This window comes from Rhyacophila brunnea, unplaced genomic scaffold, assembly GCF_057557595.1.
Source record: "Rhyacophila brunnea isolate RB1 unplaced genomic scaffold, BYU_Rbru_1.0 scaffold_23, whole genome shotgun sequence".
In the NCBI taxonomy this organism is placed as follows: domain Eukaryota; kingdom Metazoa; phylum Arthropoda; class Insecta; order Trichoptera; family Rhyacophilidae; genus Rhyacophila; species Rhyacophila brunnea.
This window is the reverse complement of record NW_028232893.1, coordinates 16477317-16494715: the sequence shown is the minus strand read 5'-3', so window position 1 is coordinate 16494715 and position 17399 is coordinate 16477317.

Below are 17399 nucleotides of genomic sequence, written 5' to 3'. Positions count from 1 at the left end.
ATATAATATCTTTTGATTGACTCTACAATCTGTTGTAGGTTTTGGCCACTACACGAAGATGGAAAAAATGGATTTTAGCTACCAGCTGCTTCTATTAAATCCATGGGCTGTATTAAACACACATTTAATACTAATATTATGGGAATATTACCAGACTCTGGGTTTAAGTCCGTGACCCTCGACTTACCAAGTGAATACGTTACCTTTCAAGTTTTTTTTATAAATGAATAATTATAGAACATCATAATCTTGAATAACACTTCTTAGAAAATATATTATAACCAATAGAAAAAATCTTTTTGAATAAAGGCAGGAATCGAACCTGCATATCTTGGGTTTCGCGCCCTGCACATAGACCACTATGCTACGAGGTGACATACTAATTGCGACAAACTTTAACTATTGACACTTAATACTTTTGAGCAAATTTTTTTTTTGAGCAAAAAAATTTGACAAATTGAGCTACTAAAACAATCGGTTTTTGTATTCTAAATCAAAGTAGGTAATTACTGCTTTAATTACCAAACCGAAGTCACGGATCTCTCCAATATTTTATGTTGTAACTTCCTTGAACTTGCTAATAATTTTAATTAACTATTTCTTTTATTCAACGTATAATTCACAAGATTTAAGAATGTGATAATATACAGCATATTTTCAAAAGTTCTCGCGCTTTTATATTCTATCCAAAAGCGCTATGTATGGAGGTCAAGCCGACACGTCGCTGTCCAAACACAAAATGGCATTGAATATTATTATTTGCGGATGAAATTCCAGAGTCGAGTTTATTTCCCAGCACGGACGAACGGGAGGTGTCGATTTTCTTTGTGATACATTGTGAGGAAGAATCTTCCGAACGTCTCGCTAAGTAAATATGGGTACACGTATGCATCAATATCATTGATACTACTTCAACATCGTGTTTGTTTGCAAGTACAGTGCGATCTGCACTAGATGAGCTCCTTGTAAGGTCTTTTGCCTTTTCGTTTCATTTTAAATAAGGAAAAGTGCAGCGCTGTGGTACTTATTCTAGTTTAACTAACTAACTAACTAACTAATTAATGACAGAATATTATGAAGCATGTAATATAATTGACTGAAAATGATCTATAAATTAATCCCTACGTAATACTGGAATCTACATTAGTACGAAAGTACAAGAAAAATGATTCGTAGTTGCATTGATATTCTTTACTACAGTGTAAGTTTGAATGTTAGCAAAAAATACTAATGTATTTTGTGAGGTTACTGCCAAAAATTTGTCAAAAGTCTCAGATTTATGGGATTATAGCCATTTTAAAGTTTTACGTGTTCTATAAAAAAATTGTCTTAGTTTAATACATTGGACGCAAAAGACGCGCCCAGCGCGTAACGATTAAGGTGGCCATTCGATGTAATTAGCATGTTATTTAAATGAGGTAATTAATCAAGTCCGCAGTCAGTGTGTGATGTCTTTACCCACCAGAGGCACCTAGCGGAAAAATACGAAGCTTGCAATTTGAAACATTTTTTGATAATTTTCAATTTATAAATGTGTATAATTTGAAATCCTTCTTATTTATATCAAATCGAGCTTCAATATTCCATACTTAAATAAGATTTCATATAAAGGAATTTCAATTTTGATATTATAAATGATCCATTCCGCGCGCGTAATAACTTAATTATATCGATTTATTGACAATTATTGAAAGTTTTATAATGATGTAGGTACAATATTTAGCCATCTGTAAATAAGTATCTATATTAATATAAAGTCGGGTTAGTTACACCATTTATAACTCAAGAACGGCTGGACCGATTTTTATGATCTTTGATTTGTTGGATTCGTCTCCGCCCCGAATAGCAGAATAATTATTAAAACATCGGATAAATCACGGAAATAAAGAAAATTCATTTTCTCATACATTTCGTATGGAACGGCTTTTGACTGATATCGGTGAATTTGAACGATAAATCTCGCGCATTCGAAAAGTAAAAAAATCACAAAAAATTAAATCCGTACAAAACGCCATCTCTGATACATGACAGAAACAATAATCAAGGAACAAACAAACAAAAGAAAAAAATATAGTCGAAATATCTAACTGTCAATAGTGTAGTGTGCCTAACATGTCGTGCTTCATGTCAACAGCTCAATTTGCTTGAAAACGATACTCATTGGGATATGACAATCGCTGAAGCAATTGTTTCTGCATCTCCAAGTCAGTCTCCATTATTTGCTATTATTATTTCGACATGTTTCCCATCGAATCCACCTGAACTGTGAAACAAGTACAAGGATGACATGTCAGAAGAAATTTTACATCGAATTTGTGTCAGTTCAGGGAATCCCGATCTCGAGTTGAATGAGAAGATACATAAACAGGCTTTGCTTTTGATCGAATACATGTGTTATCTCATGTGCGGCAGTTTGTTAGTCAAGTTAGGAATGCCAACGCCACATCGTGGAATGAACGACGCTTTCAATCGAGAATTGGAACGTGAACGTGAATATGATCGAAACGCATTTAACCAATCAGTTCGAACGAATGTACCACTGTTGAACCCCCAACAGACGATACGTTAATAAAGACAATTGATGATGGAAATGGTGACTTATTTTTCTTCGACGCGCCCGAGCTGAGAAGACATTTCTAATGACATTGATTTTGGCTACTGTTCGTGCGAGATCCGAAAGTGTTGTAGCAGTTGCTTCTTCTGGGATAGCGGCCACGTTGCCAAAAGGATGCCGAACGTCGCATTCAACGTTGAAATTGCCCTTAAATCTTCAAACGACTGAAAAACTGACATGCAACATTGCGAAACACTCAGCAATGGCCAAAGTTTTGGTAGCAAGTAAAATCATCACCTGGGATGAATGCACAATGGCGCACAAACGCACATTGAAAGCACTCAATCGAACTATGAAAGATCTGCGCAATGACTCAAGAAGTTATGGAGGCGCAATGATTCTACTATCTGGCGATTTCCGCCAAACACTACCAGTCATTCCAAGATCGACCGCTGCCGATGTAATAAATACTTGCCTCAAATCATCGACTCTGTGGCGCTATGTGAAGAAACTTCAGCTGATGACAAACATGCGAGTTGAATTGCTAAACGATCCATCTGTCGAAGATTTCTCCAAGCAATTGCTGACTATCGGTAACGGCCGTGTTCTTGTTGATGCATCGAACGGATTGATTTCGTTTCTGCTGAATTTTTGTAATTTCGTCTCAAAGAAGGACGACCTCATCAACAAAGTGTTCCCAAACATCATTGCTAACCAGAAAAAGAGGTTGAGTGAACGAGCAATTCTTGCGGCAAAGAATAAAGATGTGGATCACTTAAACTTTACAATTCAAAATCAAATCATTGGCCCACAGCATTCCTTTAAATCTATCGACTGTGTAATAAACGAAGACGAAGCAACCAATTATCCAACTGAATTTTTAAACTCATTGGATCTGCCTGGCTTGCCACCGCAAAATTTACAACTGAAGGTTGGCTCGGTAATCATCATGCTTTGAAATCTGAACCAACCAAAACTATGTAACGAAACGCGTTTGGTGGTGAAAAAACTCATGGGTAATGTGATTCACGCGACGATAATCAAAGGAATGTTCAAAGGTGAGGAAGTTCTCATTCTGAAAATTTCGATGATCCCAACTAGGGAATCCAATCTTGAGCCAAAATTCTGATCCCGGGATTTCGGGATTACAATTTGACAATCCCGGGATCCCGGGTCTGGTCCCGGGATTGGCATTTTTTCCATTGTTAATATGAAATTTTTATATTTACAAATAACATTGATAAAATCGGTCAAAATAAATCTAGTATAATTTATACTATTTAAGACATTTATTGTTAATATTGTATACGTTCAATCTTGGAAATGGAGTAAATATTATTTTAATATAAATAATAATGTGAATTTATTATGAGATTGCTGTTTCTGATAGTAAAGACATAATGAATGAATTAGCGAGATTTCAAATAGTAAAGCAAATAATCATGGCGTACTTATGGCCTTTCCGCATCATAAATCTAATTAGTCAGCCAAATATTAAACTGCCGTAAAACGTATGATATCATGGTAGAATAATTACTATTTCAAAAGTGCGAAGCATTGTTTTTTCCCAACCTTTCTCATTTTTAATAATTCATGTGAAAAAATAAAATGAATCGGCAACCTACACATGGGTATAAATCAAACTTCATTCAAACTCAGCGAATTTCTAATGTAGTTATTTTTTATTAAAAGTATTTTTTTCTGTTTTATTTTTGCTTTTATTTTATTTTCCATAAAAATTGATAAAAAAATCAATCCCGAAATCCCGGGATTATGTTTATCAATCCCGGGATTCATAGGTATCGAAAATAGCTCGGGATCCCTAATCCCAACCGATATGCTATTTGACTTTAAACTAATTCAATTTCCAATTCGTCTTGCATTCGGCATGACGATCAACAAATTACAAGGCCAATCCTTGAGTGTTGGTGGCCTGAATCTATAAAATGAATGGTTTTCTTACTGTCAATTATACGTATTACTGTGTCGGCAAACCATATGCTTTGTTCGTTTTCGCACCTGACAACAAAACGAAAAATGTCGTATATCACAAGGTGCTTCAATGAAGGGAATCGATCCTGAGTGCAACCCATCCAGCAAATAGTTTAACAGAAAGTAGTGCAACAATGCTACGCGAATCATTTCGATTCGCTTCAATAAAGCGAATGCCTTGCTGCCACGTGAATTACATTCTTTTTTTTCTTTTGCCCATGTCCGATCCTAATAGGATCATATAGGCCTCTACAGAGTGGAGGTTTGTATTAACAGATTTTATTTTTACAAGAAATGGATGTCAGCCACTTGCTCAACCTATTAGGACCATACTCTGACACATGCACAAATTGAAAAACAATATGTGAACTTGCCAGACCCAGGATTCGAACCTGGGACCCTCGACACTATAGACCGGCGCTTAATCCACGCGGCCATCGTGGGTGTACAGTGTGTACAGTTCAATGTAATTAAAATACTTTTCATTTTAATTTGATTTTTGCACATTTATTGAACTTATTCATTTTGAGTATTCATTTTAACTTAATAAAAATTGAATTTAATTCAGCTAATAAGTTAACCCAAAATTATTGATTCTGAGGCGGTACGAAGTTCGCCGGGTAAGCTAGTTTATAATAAACCTAACTTCATATAACTATCAAAATAAGTGTTAACAAAGTAATTAAATGTGAAAAATCATGTAGGAAATTCATGACGTCGAAAACAATCGTTGTTAGCATTTCTAGTTGTTATCATGAACAATAACAAAATATAATTTTTTTGCATTCAAAGAGGTCAATGCAGGCAATACTATGAATTATTGTTAAAAAATGAGTAGATATTTAACAGATAATATAACCCTAAACCTTTAATTTATATGAACAATTATTAATGATACAACATTGTTATTTAAATAAAAATGTACGTAGAGTCACAAAAACCTAAGGCCCCCATAAGGGGGGGTTGACAGGGCTCTAGCCTGGGGGTCTGGCCTTAAGGGGTGCCTGGAGTGGCAGATCGACCAGCCAAGTGAGATAAACATACAGCACAAAATTGCACTAATAGGAAAAAAATGTCGCCTGCGTCGCTGTTTCACCTCCAACGTACTAACATATTATAATAATATGTTGCTGTACGATGCAATTTTTGATTATTGTCGATATTCTACAAGTCTATAATTGTGCGTAGCAACATAAAAGTGGGCGTATTCAAAATACAAAAAATCGCTAAAAATACCCTTAATTTTACCTCGAACACCATTTGGAATATGCAACTGTTGATCGTCACACTGCCTTTAACCTTAGCGATAGGTAAGGGGGCCAGCCAAAGTTCCTAGCCTGGGGGCCCACTACGAGATATGGGGGCCATGCAAAAACCATATATAGTAAAGAATGAAAAAGCATTGAGAGTGTATTTTATTTGTTACTCTACTACTAGTCCACAACATAAGCTAATGTAATGTGACTTTATTGTGAAAGAGGATCCTAATTTTATTATATTATAACAATATACATTTTAATAAACACGTCATGCATTGCTCTACTTTTTGTGAATGTGTTCAGCATGAAGTGGATAGCGAGTCGATTCGTAGAAGGCGGCAAGCATTGTAGAGAATTCGGACAATAGCCACTCATCGTAGCTCTCTCTTAAAGGGTCATGGCTTCATCTGTAGAAGCGTATACCATAGTCGTGGCGTAGAAGCAACTTTAATCAAATCGATCTATTTAGTTCCCTGCAACGTTATCGAAAGAACTCAATAATATGCATAATAACTACATTTAGACAGTTACATAATATTAAAGGATGCAGAATGTGAGATATGAAATTGTTGTCTTTTATTCTTTACCAGTAAACTTGCTACTATTTGAGTACGTTAAAAACAATAAGAATTCTATTCAGCTCTTAAGCATTGAGATACATGCGATTAAAAATAATAACATAATTATTTTGAGGAGGTATTAAGGACATTATCAGTTTTATTAAATTATCTTAAAAGAGTGTAATGAGTGTAAAGAGTGTAATGATAATTGAACCATTGTCCAAATTAAAAATATCACTATTATTTGGTTGTGCATTTGAAAAAATGGAGAGAAACCCTTTAGCTTTTAACTTACTTAAGGCTATACTTCAGCTGAGGCATGGTCTAAAAAGATCGCGACTAGCCGATGCGTAGATTAGGCAAATGACGCAAACTGAACGAAATATAATTTGTCATAAAAATTCAACATGCGTCCTTTTAATGTTATATTTATTGTTATATTTGTAATAATAATAGAATATTCATTGACATTTTTTCTTTTTCAAGTACATGTGGAACGTTTTTTAGTCATCTTTACACGATTAAAGAATATACCTCCAACGCCATCACAAAACAAATTGACGTGCTCACATCTCGACTGTCAGTCTCCAATTGGCGACAACTGCAAAATTTCGTTCCACCTACTGTTAAAAATTATTTGCCGTTTCACTTATGTATGCTCTTAAGTATTACTAAATTTATTTCACTCTCAATGTGCATACATAATATTATTGTTTAATACTAAGGCGATTACATAATAAACAACGTCGCAATAATTCAGCGGTGCAAAACGAATTTTAATTATAATCATGATTAATTGACCAAAACAATGCCAGTTTGATTTTTTTTAAAAGCGGTCAAGCATCAGACAAATCATTCGCTTTTACTTTTTCTACCTCCAGTTCATTTCCAAACATCATACCAAAACAGCAAAGATGCGAATAAAAACGTGAATGAATCAGGCTTGTTTTTGGGGTGAGAGGGCGTTTTGTAGCCCCGAACCCTTTTTGACGAATAATTACAATCAATTTCTTAATCAAACAGTAACTATATACATGTGTTTTATTGAATATATTATTTACTTTTAATAAACTTGTAGAAAGTAAGTTATATTTTGTGGGACGAAATAATGAATGACTGACAACGACGACAATAAATCAATTACAATAATTACAAATATGGCAAAAATCCTTTAATTTTGAAGGATTAAAAATTAAAAGTCTTTTACATAGCTGATAGTTTTTTAGAATTTATATAATTTCTAGACATTTACAGCAATATAATCAGTTAGTAGATACCAAAAAATATGGTAAAATTTTTATATGTGAAAATGTCATATAAATTATGTAAAATCATCAGTAGCCTGATGATGAGTACCTCCGCTCCCCGGAAGTACATTGAAACATGTATATGTCTTAGAGCGATTGAACACATTTCCACATTCCAATGTAATTCCCTCCCAAACTCAGCATTTACCCACTAACCAAATATTTTTGTCAAAATTGATTTTTTTCCCAGTTTCTCAAAAGGTTACTGACCACTGATGTAGATAGTGTTTGTTACTTTTTAAAATTAAATTAAACCCTAAATCCATGTAGTAAGATTAGATAATAGTAAAAAAATATTAATTAATTTATTGAATACTATTAATGCCATTAAACCATACACAATTTTAGATATTTTATAAATAGAAGAATATTTTTATCTTTGCTTATTCACTTATCAACGTATATTTTAACATTATATATTTGTCTTCCTAAGGTTTAAAATAAAAATTAATACTTAAAGAAATACATAATATTTGTACCTCAGAGGCAGACGGATGCAACTCCATTTTTGGGGAAAAAGATTTTTTTTAAGAATCGTCATGCTAAAGGCTTTATTTATTAGAAGCAAAGAGATGGAAGTTCTTGTCCAAAATATGCCTAGAATAAAGATGCAAGTCCCATACCTACCTTAGAGGCAGAAGGATGCAAATCCAATAATCCACTAAGATAAAATTCTCTCAAACCGTCTGCAATATGTACTAGACGAGAACCAGCCAAGAGAACGAGCTTTAGAGAAGGATACAGCACTATGGACCATATCCGAGTAATCAGAGAAATCAGGAATACAAGCTGCCGCTATCCATGGGTTTTATAGACTATGAGAAAGGGTTCGATTCCATAAAGAAATTTTCAATACTCGATGCACTCAGAAATCAAGGAATCCCCGGGCGCTATATAAATATTTTCAATAATAGATACAGTAGCGCAACAACATCTCCATAAACCATCGCGCATTTCCTATCAGCAAAGGAGTCCGACAAGGTGATACAATCTCACCTAAACTATTTACAGCTACACTTGAAGACTTATTTAGAGAACTTGACTGGAATGACGCGGGACCCCATACATGGAGAATACGTGAGTCATCTGCGCTTTTTTGATGACAATAAATAGTAGTTTGCAAGACTCAGAAGACCTCCAAAGCAGAATGCAGGAACTTGCTGGAGTAAGCAACAAAGTAGGTTTGAAAATAAATGTGTCAAAGAAGAAAGTCATGTTCAACTGCTTTGCGGGTCAAAAAGAGATCCTCGTCAATGGCATTCAGCTCGAAAAGGTGAAAAACTACATCTATCTGGCACAACAAGTGTCTATAGACGGATGTATATTTGATGAAATTGTTTGCAGCGTAAAGCTAGGCTAGACTGCTTTTGGCCACCTGAATAATTTCTTCAAAAATGACCTCCCACTGTGCCTAAAGTGCAAAGTGTTTAACCAGTGTGTACTTCCCGTAATCACATGCGTGTGAAACATGGACCCTAAGTAAAAGAGAGATCCATAAACTTAGAGTAGCACAACGTGGAATGGAAAGGTGTATGCTGGGCATAACGCAAACGGACAAAAAGAAGAATGAGTGGATAAGGGAACAGACAAGGATTAATGATGTGATAGAGTTTGCTAAAAACCTCGAATGGAAATGGGCTGGAAATATAGGTCGAAGAAAGAACAATCCTTGGAGAAATTTATTCATCCAGTGGTATCCAAGAGGTACAAAACATCCGCAAGGTAGATCTAGAGGCCGCTGGATCGATGAAATGATAAAGTTCTGCGGAAAAACTTGGCAACGCAACGCACAGGGACGAGAGAAGTGGAATCAACTTGGAGATTAGCGAGGCCTTCATCCAGCAGTGAATAGATGCAGGGTGGTGATGATGATGAATACATAATAAAATTGAAGATCTTGGCATAAAAACATCAAATGTCCACTTTTTTCCATTTTCATTTTATTGCATTTCTATATTCCCTGTGTATGATTACATACAACTGTGCAAAGATACATTTTTAAAAAAAATTATAAGTCCCTCAAATCTGCTCTCGAAAATATGCCACTTTTCTAAAAACCGCAATAGTCCAGGCATTTTTGTGTGAAAACAGCAAAGGTCCAGTAGTTCTACACTTTTATCACCAGGCGGCGTTAGTAATGTTAGTATACATTCCATACAATTTAGTGTCTGAGCTGTCAAATTATCCTTGATTCGTTTAATTATTGCTTTTTATAACGTTTTCTAATGATTGTTTTTATATTTTATCATGAATATTCCTAGCAAGACATCTGAAACGTCTCGAAAGAGAAAAATTAACAAAACTATGCAACGTTTTTACCAAATAACGGTGACTTTCATTATTATTCAGTTTGATGCAATAAGGAAAATTCTGGGCCCTTCATTATAAAATCTAAAGAGACCGGAGAAAAAATTTTTTTTAATATGAAATATAGGTTAAAACTTTGACATTTTTCTGTAAAAATTTGTAGGCTAGTTATAATGTACAAAATAGACCAGGCTAGTAAGGGAGAAGTGCTTTGCGAACATTTCAGTTTCTCTCTAGGCTGTGAGATTGATTCAATGTAGTGAATAAAAATCAAATGCAAGTCACGATTGCATTTAAAACAACATATCGTCGTTGAAACTAGAAAATTGTGTAACTCCAAAAACACTACTTTACAGGAGAGACAAAAAAGATTATGTTTTCCTATACAAATGTATGGTTTTGGAGTGAAATCATCCATGATTTAACAATGATACAATTTTTCTGGAATTACAAAATTTGCAAGACGGATAGATATTATCAACGGCCACTGGATGGCATTCAAAGTCAATTTTCGATTAAAACGGAGTTACACAATTTTCTAGTTTCAACGACGATATGGTGGATTAGTTCCATTGAAAGTAGCTTAATAAAAAAATATTTTAAAATTAGCTAAATATTTACAAAACCCAATAAATGTAACGTTTAATTTGCTGATAGTGAAGGTGTCAGACGAGGCTCATCGGTTTTCTTTTTTCATGTTAACTATCAATTCATGGTAGAAATCCATTGTGTTAATGATTTAATTTATTAAAACACATTTTTTTAGTACTTGTTCCACTTTTAATAAATAAATCTGGATAGGTTTCGTCCACCTTATAGGGACATTTTCAACTGTTGAAAACAGTTGGCAGAAAAACAGAGGCGGACGAAACCGGTACAGATTTATTTATTAAAAGTGGAATAAGTAGATACTAAAAAAATGTGTTTTATTAAATTAAATCAATAATAATAATATGAAGCTAATCAGTATTAACCCGCACATGATTAAAACATTTTTTCAAATATTTAATTCTTGATTTTTTAGAAACATTGAAGTCGTTTGTTAATAGGTAAATAATATGTCCAAACCTTATTAAAAGTTGTATTATGATCAAAAAATAACAGAAATATATATTCTTTATTTTATTTAATAAAATTATAGTTTTAGTCATACTATTTACATTTCGATCTTTTCAATTTTGCAATAAAAACAGCAAATGTCCAAAAATTGTGTAAAAACAGCAAATGTCACACTCATTCTTTTTTAAATATCTATTTAACCGAAATACATTTAATATTTTTTTTACATTCATATAGTGCATATACGGTTTCTCTATAATTTCTCATTGTCAAATTAATAAAATTTCTTTTGATAACCAAGATATTATGTTTTTACCCTCTCCTGAAAAAAAAGTGTTTTGTGACATTTGCTGTTTTTATGCCAAGATCTTCAATTTAAAAAAAAAAATGTGTTTTGCTTTGTTATATTTATACCTATAAATTTTTTTAACTTATAATTTGTTTTATTTTGGCTAGGTAAATAAGATACAAATCCACATTTAACAAAATATCTTTAGAGGCAGAAGGATGCAAATCCACACTACGTTTTTTATTTTATTTTTTTATGATATAAAATTCTATTATATTTATTCCTTTCTTACATATTCCAGAAGTACTTTAATTGAATTAGAATAAAACAAATAATGATCATTATGTATGCATATTTTCTTAGAAGTTATGAATATTCGTTTAAAAAAAAAATTGTTTTTTGGCTCTCCTGAACAATTGGGTATTTAGCACTTGCATCCGTCTGCCTCTGAGGTACAGATATTAGTAATAAAATATAAAAATATTTGTCCGAAGTTTAATTCAAATCCACGCCAACAGAACTTCAATTCAATTTTTATAGAATTACTGCAGCCTTAGACCGCCGGCCACCATGGTCATCGCGACTTTGTGAAAAATTGTAATAAAATGAGTATCACGGAGGAAAATTGGCGCTATCCAATTCCGGATCAGACCGTAGAAAAACACCAAGTTTTATATTATATATATATATATATAGAATATATTACTATATAATATATTATACCCATGCATTTTATTTTAAAAACACGTTGAAACAATAATATGTGAATTTGTCTGCATCGGCTTAAAACCCGTGACCCAGAGACTAATGTTTTATTGGGAATTAGCGCTCTTTTATGAATTTATAAATAAACAATATATATGTTTCACAAATAATTAACTTTAAAATATTAACGTACCTTCACTGTACACCTATGTATCATTAAGAAATATATTTACCCCGCAAATATGAGAAGCTAGTGAGAGGGCATGCTGGCTAATACACGGCCAGGTCGTCGTTCAGTGCAACGCCACTTAGTGTAAAAGTGGACTTCAGATATCCTACACTACCAGCTTATTTATAAGCATGCACGTTGCACAGTGGTGCTTCTAAAAATATACATTATCCTTTAGCATTGTTTGAATATTTGCATATTTATAATTATATTAAAAGTTTGGCGTTGGAAACAGATGTACATGATATGAAATTCTGTTTTACTTGTGGGGTGAGTGTTTTAAGTGTGAGTATTTCATGTTTCATAATATTCTGAAATAAATCTACAAAAGAGAATTTAATTAAAAATACTCGTACTTAAATATTTATCACAGCTACCTATTAAGTTTTGTTACTTACTTCAAATATTTACATTTTTGTTTAAAAGAAATTTTCCAAGGCTCTTCTCGATGGAGTATGTGGTCATCATGGGGTGACAACTAAAATATCGTAATATTAAGATGTCAATTTTTCTATTCACACATAATTTTTATTTCTATCTCTAGAGAAAGCATTATGTCTCTCACATTTTCCCTACTGTACTTTCAACTATGAATCATCAATATTGGATGACAACCATGTTAGTAGTGCTTCAATTATAAAGATGGTAGCTAATTATATGCGGAATTTAGAGCATAAGTCTTTGCAAGATAGGCTTTTGGATCGGTAGCTTAATTGACTGTGAGTACTAAGACAGAATATGAACGATGTATATTTAAATCCAAATCGATCCAAATATAATTCTAGTACCTAATACATTCTTAAACGTGACATATACCTATTCGGTTTTTAGTAAAAACATATTTTTTTAAATAGGAATGCTTTTGTATTTTGTTGTTATAAACACACTGTTGTGATACTATTTTTATGTTTTTAAATGATATGTTGTGAACGTTTTGAATTTGTTATTTGTAAATATCACTATATGTACATAAATAAATAAATTTGAATTTGAATCGTATATCTTTTTATCAACATTTCAGTCACTCTCGATCAACTTCTAGAATATAAAGGTTTATTTTCAATGCCTACTTTCCTCTCAGACAATCGTCATTCATTACCATACACTCTTCAATTCAGCAAAATTTTGATTAAAGTTGAGCGATTTACATGGTTAGTCGGTCTACTCGATACGAAAATATTATAATATCTCGTCCACCTTCATCAAACCTGTCAAGTAGTTATGTGCACTCCAAAAAATTCACATTTGCCACGAATTGAATGATATGTTTAGTAGCATGCTTAATTGTCAATCGAAATGTTGATGATTGGAGGCTGAACGTATTTTACTGTAGGCATTTTTAACTCACCAATCGGCGATTTTTTATTACGTATCCACAGACTTTACTTTGTATGCGAAATTACTGTACCAAGAAAAAAAAAGTTCTATTTCAAAATTCGCGGATCTCCAGTTGACTAACCCTGCCCTACATCCATTATAACTTATAAGTCATGCATACAGCCCTTTTCACTTTTGAGTACTTCGAACGGCAAAGAAAATCAAAAGTAAAAAAAGTTCCACAAAGTTCCCGCTTAAGCAAATCCATCGAGGGGCGGATGTTACTTAACCCTGCGTCACATCGTCGCGACTGACTGCGCGCCATTTTTTTCCCCACCCCTAAACAAGGCTTTCACGCCCAAGTTGCAGGCCTCTTTAGTAACAGTGGCGAACTTAGTTTTCCTTCCCCATTGTTTGCTCCCTCCTAAAATCATATCGGCCACTTACCCCCGTAGATGACTTCTTCAAAAAGCCCCTGAGACGTGCTGGTGTACCAATGCATGTGCGGTTTTTCAGATACAATATTCTACGCTTTCACCTTTTATATATAGTTATTTAGAAACTCAAGTCACTATATCACACAGCAGGCTTGGATCTATATTGATTGGTCAATAATTTATGTATCCGTTATTATATAATTTATTCTCTATACCCTCTATCTTTTTGAAGAAAAAATGAGGAAAAACACGCGGTTAACACCCAAAAATATAATATTACCGTATAAACATAAAAGTAATAATTTAATTAAAAAAATCAAAATTAAATTAAGTAACTTAGAAACTAAGAGATATTTTTAAAGTATGTTTTCGATAGTAAGTTTAACAAAGTTGCTTACTCAGTAAGTAACAGAGTTCATTCTACGGGTTAAAAATGGATACTTAAAACTTTTTATTTTATTTTGGCCATCGACAATCGATATTCGGGGTTTCGCGTGTTCTATAAAATTTTGTTTTTGTGATTTTTGACGTCACAATTACAAAATAAATGGATCTCTAATAAAGTAAATAGTATGAGCGTGAGGCATAGAAATCGGGTCGTGAAGTCACCTGATTTTTTCCAAGCCGAACTCCGCTATTCCTTCAGAAATCTCGCAACTGATAAACGGTTTGAATTGAAAAAGAGGATTGCACGGCTGAAGGCTCGTGCAATCCAGTGTTAAGGATGTACATAATAAATTTCTGGACACCACACGATCTTACGATCGTGAAAAATAATAATTATTTAACAGTGTGGAATATGGGAACAAATAAAATAAAAGAGCGATTTATACTCGACAAAAACTATATTATTAACTTTTTATTAAACTTTTTATAGTTTTAAAAATACTTGAACCATAATATACCATGAAACCCAGTGATAGCAGCAAAACACTAGTGAAAAACAACACCTGCTTTGAAAAAATCATAATATAAACATACTATTGTGATCTCGAACTGGGAGTGGAGCCCCTGGATTAGAAGCCGATGTTTTATGCGTTGGACTACGAGTGCTGGCACTTCTATAAGTGATACCATCTAGCGGCTAGCCATTGAAGGTTCCAATACGAGAAAGAAAACGGCTGTCTTTACTAATAAAAATACGTAAGATTTAGAAATATTAGTTGCCTTTTGGTTGTTTTTTTCACTATTTTTATCACCGTGTCCGATATTAGAAGATATTATTAATATGGGTATCCAGTGGTGGCTGACTCAATTTATTTCTTAATTCTGTATACTTGTTTACTTTTTTATTTAATTATTTCACATAGAAGAAGTCGTAGGCTCTTACAAGTATTTTAATTGTTTTATTACTCAGCGGTTTGTATGTAAAGATGTTTTGGAGAAGTATTATTTAAAAATATCCGTTTTTTAAACCATTGTATATATATGACGTGTCCTTGATTCTACCTTTCACGCGTTTAGCGTTTGCTTTCTTTAGTCTTCTGCAAAAATCTCTCGACTCACCTCCTCGGCCGGGCTATTGAAAAACCGTCAGGAAACTTGCAGCATTTTTGTTCTGCACCGTACGAATTTTAAAATACGCAAATGCAAAAACGCGCCAGTGTGTGCGTGATTTGAAATCAGATTTTGAATTCGGAACGAATTATTATAAAAGAGCATGCCATTGACGAAATTAGAAATACGTATTCAGTTTAGTTAGAAATTCGTATTTTGTTTTCTTGAGGTTTGTTTTTAAATTAGTCATTAACCAATTGACCAATTAATTAATTGATTCAAACCCTTTAAAGCTTAAGCCACTAGCAGTCAATACTATGTCATTGGCATATCGTATACTGTTAATAGGCGACCCATTAATCATCATACCTGCGGATTCACTTTATAAGGCTCCGTTGGAAATAGTTTTATAATAATAGAGTACGTATTATATAATAGAGGTAATAATGTCGTACATCGCGTCGAATTTTTATCTATCTACTGATTTCGTTTTCAATCTTAATAAATACTATCTGCCTGCAATATAGATTAGTAACGTTATCAGTATCTCTTGCATCGACACCTTTCTCCTGTAAGAGTTTGAGAAGTATAAGATATGTATTCCTGCCAAATGCTTTCTCGTTATTATTTTATGAAACACATACAAAATATTAACTAGGCATCTTTGCAGTAAAACATTCAAGCTAAGGAGTGCTTCGCAAATGCTTAAACTCTTTTTAAGGCCAAATTGTGTATTACTTTATGTCTTTTTCGTATTTATTGTGATTGGTACGACGGCAGCTCTACTGAACTATTCGGGGTAGCAGATGATGAGGAAAAGATTGCTCTGATGGTGGCATGATAAGAACAAGAAGAATATTTCTTTGTACTTGGCAAGTTCAATAAGATAGACGACGCAGAACAAGTAACTAAGAAGAGTGGAGAAAGCTTGATCAAGCCTTTCCCCAGTATTGGATTTCAAAGGACTCACAATAATTAATACTGATATAGTAAGTTAATTTAATAATACTCAATCAATTGCAGAAGGGCATAAAAAACTCACCAACAGACTTAAAAGTGAAAACTTTAACTGTATTTATTTCCAGGTGATTTAAATAAAATATAGGGCAGGTATAAATATTTAGTTTTACGTGACGAAATGTTGGTTTGGGTCAAAACTAGCTTTAAATGTTAATTATTCCAAGAACTACTTAACTCTTCCAGCCATTGGCCCTTGAAATTTTCAAGCGAAAATATAATATTATATTAGACTACATAGTAAACCGGAGATATTTCTACAGAAAACAACCAAATCACAAGCTATGAAAAATTCAGTACATTTAATTGTTAATATTATTCCCGTTACTGCAATGTCAACTTAAGTTACCCAGACTAACAATTAAACTGTATTTTTTTTAGTTAATATGCACTTCATCATCTTCATATTTCGGTTATTCCTAGAATCATCAATATTACCAAATTAAATTATTATTATTTTAAAAATCGATAGCGTAATCCAGCAAATATATATAATAAACTTGATAGATAATCGTCAAATTTAATTTACCTGTCATACATTACAATTATTGTACATTGCGTATGGAGCGTCAAACTACTGTACGAACAAAAGAGATAGATCGAAAAGTATTTGCGACAAAGAGAAACATACGTAATTGTGGGAAAGAGATGTAAAAATAAGGTACGAGATCAAACAGTATTATGACCTGGGGGCTGTAAGAATGTTTAAAAATACTCTTATGATTATAATTATTACGATTCGATGCCGTTTCGGTTATTTTATAGACAACACAATATGCAAAAATAATGATGATGAAACGTTATTAGACTTATATTAACGTTGCCAAAATATGTATCTCTTTTACCTAATGCAATATTGTCGATCTCGTT